Source organism: Dendrobates tinctorius, unplaced genomic scaffold (assembly GCF_039654945.1).
Source record: "Dendrobates tinctorius isolate UK_male_01 unplaced genomic scaffold, ASM3965494v1 ptg000029l, whole genome shotgun sequence".
Classification (NCBI taxonomy): Eukaryota; Metazoa; Chordata; class Amphibia; order Anura; family Dendrobatidae; genus Dendrobates; species Dendrobates tinctorius.
In genome coordinates this window covers 21,296,724-21,306,436 of record NW_027361697.1, presented here as the reverse complement: position 1 = coordinate 21,306,436, position 9,713 = coordinate 21,296,724, and positions in this window count along the sequence as shown.

Below are 9,713 nucleotides of genomic sequence, written 5' to 3'. Positions count from 1 at the left end.
GAGTTGGGGTTGTCGGTGTGCCTTTAGTGAGGCTCCGGTTTTTTCCACCTCTCCTCAGTCGCATGATGTTCCTGACTATTTGGTGGACTTTTATGATGTATTTAGTGAGAATGAGTCTGCGTCCTTGCCTCCTCATAGGAGTTATGACTGTGCAATTGAACTAAGCTCGGGGTGTAAATTTTCCAAGGGTCGGCTCTTCAATTTATCTGTACCCGAGAACGAGGCTATGCGGTCCTATATTAAGGAGGCGTTGGAGAAGGGTCATATTAGACCATCCTCTTCATCCTTAGGTGCCGGGTTTTTTTTTGTGGCCAAAAAGGATGGTTCTTTAAGGCCTTGTATTGATTATCGTGCCCTCAATAAAATTACTATTAAATATCAGTATCCGTTACCCCTGATTTCGGATCTATTCTCTAGAGTTAGAGGTGCTTGCTGGTTTACCAAGCTTGACCTCAGGGGGGCGTATAATCTTATCCGCATTAAGCAGGGGGATGAATGGAAGACGGCGTTTAATACTCCGGAGGGACATTTTGAGTACCTGGTGATGCCTTTTGGGCTCACTAATGCCCCTTCTGTCTTCCAGTGCTTCATGAACGATATTTTCCGAGACTTTGTCGATAAATTTTTGATTATCTATCTGGATGATATTTTGATCTTCTCCAAGGATTGGGATTCTCATGTGGAACATATTCGGACTGTGTTCCGGATCTTGAGGGAGAATTCCCTGTATGTCAAAGGATCGAAATGCCTTTTTGGAGTACAGAGGATTTCATTTTTGGGATTTGTTTTGTCTCCGTCAACTATTGAAATGGACCCGGCCAAGGTACAGGCCATTTATGATTGGGTTCAGCCCACTTCTTTGAAGGCCCTCCAGAAGTTTTTGGGTTTTGCTAATTTTTATCGGAAATTTATAGCAACATTTTCTAGTATTGCCAAGCCATTGACTGATCTGACTAAGAAGGGTGCTGATGTGTTGAATTGGTCTCCTGAGGCTGTTGCTTCCTTTCAGGAGCTGAAGCGAAGATTTACCTCCGCCCCGGTTTTGCGGCAACCTGATGTCTCACTCCCGTTCCAGGTAGAGGTGGATGCTTCTGAGATTGGTGCAGGAGCTGTTTTGTCCCAAAAGGATCCTGTAACATCTAAAATGAACCCCTGTGCTTTCTTTTCCCGAAAGTTCTCTCCATCTGAACGTAACTATGATGTGGGGAATCGGGAACTGTTGGCCATGAAATGGGCATTTGAGGAGTGGAGACATTGGTTGGAGGGAGCTAAACATCAAGTTGTGGTCCTCACTGACCACAAGAATTTGATTTACCTAGAGTCGGCTAAACGCTTGAACCCTAGACAGGCCAGGTGGGCCTTGTTTTTTACACGTTTTGATTTTGTGGTCACTTTTCTTCCTGGAACTAAGAATGTCAAGGCAGACACCCTCTCTAGGAGTTTCTTTGCTGATTCTCCTGTGGTGACCAAGCCTGCTACCATCTTAGGCGAAGGGGTAGTTCTTTCTGCCATCTCGCCCGATTTGAGACTTGCTCTGCAAGAGTTCCAGGAGGACAAACCTGAGCGTTGTCCCAGTGGAAAGTTGTATGTTCCTGACCAGTGGAAGAAGAGAGTGATGTCTGAAGTTCATTGCTCTGCATTGGCTGGTCATCCGGGTATTTTTGGTACTAGAGATCTGGTGAGTCGCTCTTTTTGGTGGCCCACCTTGTCTCATGATGTCAGGAATTTTGTGCAGTCCTGTGGGACTTGCTCCCGGTCTAAATCTTGTTCTCGCTTTAGTGGGTTGTTGATGCCTTTGCCGGTCCCCAGGAGGCCATAGACCCATATTTCAATGGATTTCATCTCTGATATGCCGGTCTCTCAAAGAATGACTGTTATTTGGGTGATTTGTGATAGGTTCTCTAAGATGGTTCATCTTGTACCACTCCCTAAGTTGCCATCTTCCTCAGAGTTGGTGCCCCTGTTTTTGCAACAGGTGGTTCGCTTACACGGGATTCCTGAGAACATTGTGTCTGACAGAGGAGTTCAGTTTGTGTCTAGATTTTGGAGGACTTTCTGTTCCAAGCTGGGAATTCAGTTGTCCTTCTCCTCTGCTTTTCACCCTCAGACCAATGGGCAGACAGAGAGAACAAACCAGACCTTGGAGTCGTATTTGAGATGTTTTATTTCCACTGATCAGGATGATTGGGTTTCGTTTTTGCCCTTGGCCGAATTTGCTTTAAATAATAGAGCTAGTTCTGCCACTTTGATGTCACCTTTTTTTTGTAACTTTGGGTTTCATCCTCGATTTTCTTCAGGGCAGGTGGAGCCTTCTGCCTGCCCAGGTGTTGACACTGTGGTGGAGAGAATGCACCAGATCTGGGACCAAGTGGTGGATAAGTTATCTCTCTCCCAGGAAAAGGCCCAGCGGTTTTCCAATCGACATAGGACCATTGGTCCCCAGTTTAAGATTGGTGATATGGTGAGGTTATCATCAAAAAATATTGCTATGAAGGTGGCTTCTCCTAAGTTTAAGCCTAGATTTATTGGACCTTACAAGATTTTGGAGATTATTAATCCGGTCTCTTTTCGTTTGGCTCTTCCTGTCACATTTAAAATCCATAATGTGTTCCATAAGTCCTTGTTAAAGAGGTTTGTTGAACCAGTAGTTCCTGGGGTGGCACCTCCAGACCCTGTATTGGTTGAAGGTAACATGGAATATGAGGTAGAGAAAATACTGGATTCCCGTCTGGCTAGACGGAGACTCCAGTATTTGGTTAAGTGGAAGGGTTATGGTCAGGAGGATAATTCCTGGGTCTCTGCCTCTGATATTCATGCCAAAAGATTGGTGCGTGCATTTCATCGGGCTCACCCTGATCGCCCTGGTAGCGTGGTTGAGGGTTCGGTGACCCCTCCTCAAGGGGGAGGTACTGTTGTGAGTTCATTTTCCCCTTCGTCACTGGGGTCTGGTGAACTCCCTATTCTGGTGGAGGAAGGTAATGAGCCTGATTATCAGGCACCTGAGTCTAATGAGGATGACTGGCTGAGTGGAGTCACGGACTGGATATAAGGCTGCCGACGCCCTTCTGCCCTGCGGGTGATTTCTCTGTGGACTTCTAGGACACCAGTCTGATTCCTGCTCCTCTAAAGCTAAGTTTCTGTTTTGTCTGTTAGATTTTTGTTTTGTTTTTTGTTTTCCTTGCTTTTCAGTATTCTGCCTTTCCCTGCTGGGGTGAACTGAATCTCCTTTTGCCTGTAGCTCTGTCTTCAGTATATTCCTGAGTACTGACATAGCTTTTTTGAAGCCTAGCGTCTTCAGGGCCTTTTTCACTGTCAGTCTGTTGGCTCTGATTTTCATAGGGTTTTTAAGGATTGCAGACAGCAGCCTTCCTGTCCTTTTCTATTTAGTTAGCTTGGGCCCCTCTTTGCTCAGTCTATCTTTCTGTCTGTGTTAGTATTTTCATCTTGCTTCACCGTCATTATATGTTGGGGGCTGCCTATTGCTTTGGGGGTCTGCTCTGGGGCAGTTTAGATTTCCCCTTTCTTTCTTTAGGCCTATTTAATTTTCCGGCTGTGATCGAGGGGTCTAGGGCATCGTAGGAACCCCCCACGGCTACTGCTAGTTGTGTTGATAGGTTCAGGGGTCTGCAATCCGATAGCTGCCAACTTCTCTGGTTTTGTGGACTTAGCTAGCATTTCTGTTTTTGCCTCCTACGGTGACTCAATCATAACACATACCCCTTCCAATGAACCAGGTACTGTACCGACCGCCGTACCAACCTGGAATCTACGATATGACCAACCTCGTACTCCACCTGCCCCTCGACCAAAACAGGAGAAGCAGCAGACTCGGAGTCTCCCCGGACTGCTTCAAAAGGTTTCAGTAGATATTTGTGGAAGACGTTAGGGATCTTGAAAGAGGGTGGAAGGCACAGCCTATACGCCACTGGATTGATTTTTTCCTCAATCTTGTATGGGCCAATGAATTTGGGCCCCAACTTGGCTGAAGGAACCTTCAACTTAATGTTTCGAGTGGAGAGCCAAACCTTGTCTCCAACCTGAAACGTGGGCCCTGGTGTTCATTTCCTGTCCGCGAAAAACTTATACCTGCCCTGAGACCTAGATATACTCCGCTGAACTTCTGCCCACATATTCTGTAATCACTGAACAGAGCCCTCAGCCCCGGGACACCCCGAGTCCAGACGAGAAAACTCACCAAAATGAGGACTGAATCCATAATTGATCAAAAAAGGAGTCATACCCGTGGATTGACTCACCCGACTATTAAAGGCAAATTCAGCCAACGGCAGTGCATCGCACCAGTCATTCTGTCTAGCAGAGGTTAGACACCTGAGGATCTGTTCCAGGGACTGGTTAGTGCGCTCCGTCTGACCATTGCTCTCAGGATGGTATGTAGACGAAAAGGACAGAGATATCCCTAATTTTTTGCAGAAAGCACGCCAAAGCTTAGCCACAAACTGCACACCACGATCAGACACCACATTCAGGGGTACCCCATGCAACTGGATCACATGCTGCACAAACAACCTGGACAACGTCTCAGCTGACGGTAGTGCGGACAGGGGTACAAAATGAGCCTGCTTAGAAAACCTGTCCACCACTACCCATACCACTGTATTACCCTTAGATGGAGGGAGATTGGTAACAAAATCCATGGATAAGTGAGTCCATGGTCTTTCGGGCACTGCCAAGGGCATCAGCTCCCCTGCCGGCCGGCTATAAGAGCTTTTAGAACGAGCGCAGACCCCACAACCAGCAATGAATTTTTTTTATGTCCAAACCAAGGGTAGGCCACCAAAAGATCCTAGCCACCACCAGACGTGTGGCCGAAATACCAGGGTGAGCACTCAGCTTGGATTCATGGAACTCCTGCAAGAGTTTCAGGCAAAGTTGCTCTGGGACAAACAACTTCCCCTCCGGCTTGGCCACCGGGGCCCGCGACTGGGCCCCCTGAATCTCCTGTTCCAATTCAGATGAGACCTCTGCTATCACAACCCCAGGGTGAAGAATGGAGGACGGTGGCTCAGGGGGCGACACCGGCTGAAAACTGCGCGATAAGGCATCAGCCTTGACATTCTTAGACCCTGGACGAAATGTAATCGTAAACTGAAAACGGGAAAAAAAAAGTGACCAACGGGCCTGTCTGGGCGTTAGTCTTTAAGCAGACTCAATGTATAACAAATTTTTGTGATCCGTGATCACCGTAACCGGGTGACTGGCCCCCTCCAAAAAGTGCCTCCATTCTTCAAACGCCAATTTGACCGCAAGAAGCACTCTATTGCCTACGTCATAATTTATTTCCGCAGCAGAGAACTTCTTGGAAAAGAAAGCACATGGCCTGAGGTTGGTTAGAGTGGCAGACCCTTGGGACAACACCGCCCCCACCCCCACCTCAGAGGCGTCCACTTCCGCGACGAATGGTTTGGACGGATCTGGCTGTACTAACACAGGAGCAGACATAAAGCTTCTTTTCAGGGTCGCAAAGGCCTCTTTTGCGAGCGAGGACCAGTTTCTCACATTGGCACCTTTACAAGTAAGATCTGTGAGTGGTTTGACCACCTGTGAAAACCCCCAAATAAATTTGCGGTAATAATTGGCAAACCCCAAGAAGCGCTGAAGACCCTTAAGGTCTCGGGGTTGCACCCAATCCGCAATGGCCTGCACCTTCTTGGGGTCCATGCGAAAACCCTCACAGGACACAATTAATCCCAAAAAAGACAATTCTTGAACAAAAAACACATTTCTCCAATTTGGCATATAGATGATTTTCCCTCAGTCTTTGGAGAACGGTTCGTACATGATTCAGATGAGATTGACTGTCGTGTGAGTATATCAGAATATCGTCTAAGTAAATGACAATAAAACGACCAATGAGATCCGAGAATACCACGTTGATGAAATTCTGAAATATGGCTGGGGCATTGGTAAGACCAAACGGCATGACTAAATTTTCAAACAGTCCCTCGGTCGTGAGGAACGCGGTTTTCCATTCATCCCCCTCCCGGACCCTTATCAAATTATATGCCCCCCGAAGATCCAGTTTGGAGAACCATTTTGCCCCTGAAAGTTGGTTACACAAATCGGGAATCAACGGAAGGGGGTACGAATTTCGTACAGTAATCTTGTTCAGCTCACGAAAATCGAGGCAGGGACGTAAACCACCATCTTTTTTCTTAACAAAAAGAAACCCTGCTGCCACAGGTGAGACTGAGGGACGTATGTGTCCTTTGCAAAGACTCTCAGCAATGTAATCTTTCATGGCCAAGCGCTCAGAGCCAGATAAATTAAACAGACGGGCTTTAGGCAATTTAGCCCCCGGGACTAACTCGATAGCGCAGTCAAAGGGTCTATGTGGCGGCAACGTCTCGGCCTCGCTTTCAGAGAACACATCTTCCAATTCTTTAAGGAACTCTGGAATACCTTCCAGCTCGACAGATGACACAGATACAGAATTAACAGGTTCAACCAATAGTGCAGACTTATCACATAACATCAAATCATTAAACCCCCACTGAACAATCTCCCCCGTTTTCCAGTTAATGACTGGGTTATGGCATTGTAACCAGGGCATGCCCAACACCAATCCTGCTGGTAGATTGTCCAGAACCAAACAACTTAATTTTTCCACATGGGTAGCACCCACTTTGAGTGAAAACAAGTCAGACATAAAGAGAATTCCCTCTTTAGTGAGGGGGGAGGAGTCAATGGCCACCACTTTGATTGGAACCTTAAGTCTAACTGTCCCTATCTTACAGCGTGTGACCAATTGGGAGTGAATGAGATTGATGGATGATCCGCAGTCCACGAAAGCTGTAGAGGGAAAATAACAATCGTCCACTAACAGTTCCACATGAAGCAACACCTTAGAAAACAAGGAAAAGGGTACCTGAGGGTCTGAGTAGTCTCCCCGCTGACTACCCAGACCTAGTCATTTCCCGTCGACCAGGTTGAGGATGGACAATCAGGACACTCCCTTTTCCAATGTCCCGTTTTACCACAGTAGAAGCGTAACTGCTTTTCTCTCCGGCGTTGTCTCTCCTTTTCCTTCAGGGAGAGAGCCCCTACGTCCATGGGTACAGAAACAGTCTCTTTTCCACTAGGGAACAATGGAGTCTCCGCCTGCATCACCCCCCTGGCCCGCAGCCTGCGGTCCATCCGGACGGCCGGGGTCATGGCGTCCTCGAGAGAGTTAGGTGGGGGATGTAATGCCAAGGCATCCTGTAACCGCTCGGACAAGCCTCTGCGAAAGAGTCCTCGGAATGCGGCATCGTCCCAAGAGACCTCTGAGGCCCAGCGGCGGAATTCTGTGCAAAACCACTCAGCCGAGTGTTTCCCCTGACAGACACTCATCACCATGTCCTCTGCCAATCGCACTCGGTCCGGCTCATCATATATGTGCCCGAGGGCCTCAAAAAACACATTCACAGACACTCTCTCAGGGGCAGTGGGAGGAAGGGAGAAAGCCCAAGCTTGTGGGGACCCTCTTAACAGAGACATAATGACCCCTACCTTCTGACTTTCGTCCCCAGAGGAACGTGGCCTCAAACTAAAGAAGAGTTTGCACCCCTCCATGAAGACCCTGAACTCTTTTTCCCAGAAAAAAAATCAGGCAGTTTAACAGGTGGTTCTGGGGACACCAAAACAACATCACTCGCCCCAGCCCCCAGAGACCCAGCAGCTAAAGCCCCCCGCACTGTCTCAGAAACCTGCTGCTAAGAACGAGCCAGAGCTTGCTGCTCCAGAGATAAACCCTGAAACATCTGACTCAGATTTTATGGGATCCATATTTCTCAGGAGAAAAAAAAAAAAAAAACCCAAAAACGTAATGGTCAGTTATAGTGTCAGGAACACCGCACTGTACTTGCTCACTGAGCCAGTGCGCGTGTCCTGAGTGTCAGCAATTGGATAGAGAGCCGGGACTCAGGAGAAGGGAGTTCTTGAAGCAGGCTACAGCTGTCTGCCGTACAAGTAGAGTTCTTGGGAACATCAGTCAGGAGGAAATCCAGTGTAACTCAGTACTAGGAGATCTTCACACTTAAGGCGCTATAGAGGAGTCGTTCAGAAAGGTACATGTTGGCGGAGTGTTGGAGGGGAGAATCCTAACTTGCCCGGGGGTTGATTGAGTCTCTGACCCGGAGGACACGGCCTGGAGGCAGGCACCTGTGTGTGTGTACAACGGACTGTGAGTAAAGCTTTGGGACTACAAGCCCCGGTGTCCTCCATTCATTTGTGCACTAACACATTCAGCACCACTACAGCTGGGTACCATTCTCCACACTGCCTGCACCGCTCCTCTTCCATTGCATCTATGCTGCCCTGGGGCTACAACTTCACCTTTGGGGAGCTGCACCATCTAGGCTGCAACACACCACCAGCCCCAGAGGATCTGCATGCAGCGTCGGCCTAACATCCTACTTGCCGAACACCACAGGTGGCGTCACGAGCTATTCCATTCCATTGACTACACTTCCCCATTGATTTGGGCACCCAGGGCCACGGACCGGGTCACCGCTGCTGTGACACATCCCTCTGACACCGGCCCGTTACGGAGTAACCCACTGCCCTGGGAGGGCGACCCAACTTGGCATCACGAACAGGATGACGAGACCCGATGCCATCGGGTTCTGTGTGCCTGAGATTTGTTGGACTTTGAACTTTTGAAAATGTGCAGAAGACCCAATTTAATAGACTGTGACATGAATAATAAAAATGGCCGCTGGCGCGGAGAAGGGCGTGAAGAGTCTTGGGCCTCCCCTGCCTGAATTACTATGTGACAGCAACATGGCCCACCCCCCGAGGGGTTCGTATACTGGCTTGGTATGGAGGCGCTGGAAGAAAACGCCGCCCCCGGAAGGGGGGCAGAAGAAGACAGTGGCGGGAAAGGGACCGAGGCGGGGAGAAGAACGCCAGAACGCCATTTTGGAGAGAGGGGGAAGGAGGCCTTTAGAGCGCGCGGAGGTTAAGTCGGATCTCCCCGGCGCCATGGCTGAAGGCTCTGACCCCGTAGTGGAGATGAACCGCCAGCAGCTGGAGGACAAAATTGCCCAGCTGACGTGCCGCCTGCAACTGAGGCAGGAAGCACTATGAATATTGAATCTGCAGCATGCCCAGGAGGGGCCTACACCTGCGATACCCGAGACACCGGTACCAGCCGCTGCTGCACCGGACCTCTTCCCGGCAGACCCTGTGGAGCCTGCGACCGCTGCCATGTCACCGACAGCATGCCTTGTTCCCTCTCTGCCACTACCACCGGAGGAGTTGTACACAGCCCAGGGAGCTGAAGCGGAAGAGAAGCCCCTGCCTGGACCTGACGCGGCTGCGCAGGTCCCGCCAGCGACCCCGGCGGAGCCGGAGCTGCCATTGGCTCTGCCACCGTCCCCGGTGTCTCACCAGGCAGCACTCGTTGCCACCATGCCTGCACCGGAGCGGAGACCACACCACCAGGAGGCACCAGGTACTGTATATACCCCGGCCCTCCTAATGGGTTGCCCTCCGAATTCACGTTGTCAGAGGCGGGTTTGTGGCAACTCGATATGGGGCAGTTGGAAGAGTCCGCTGGGGGCGCTAGTCAGTCAGAGATGGGGCGGTGGAGGAGGTCCCTACTGAGAAGGGTACGGCTGGAACAGGCGCGCACGATTCGACATCTTCGGGGAATAGAGGAGTCTTGGTGACCTCGGGATCACTTCGCTGCCAAGTCCCCATGTATTTGCCTA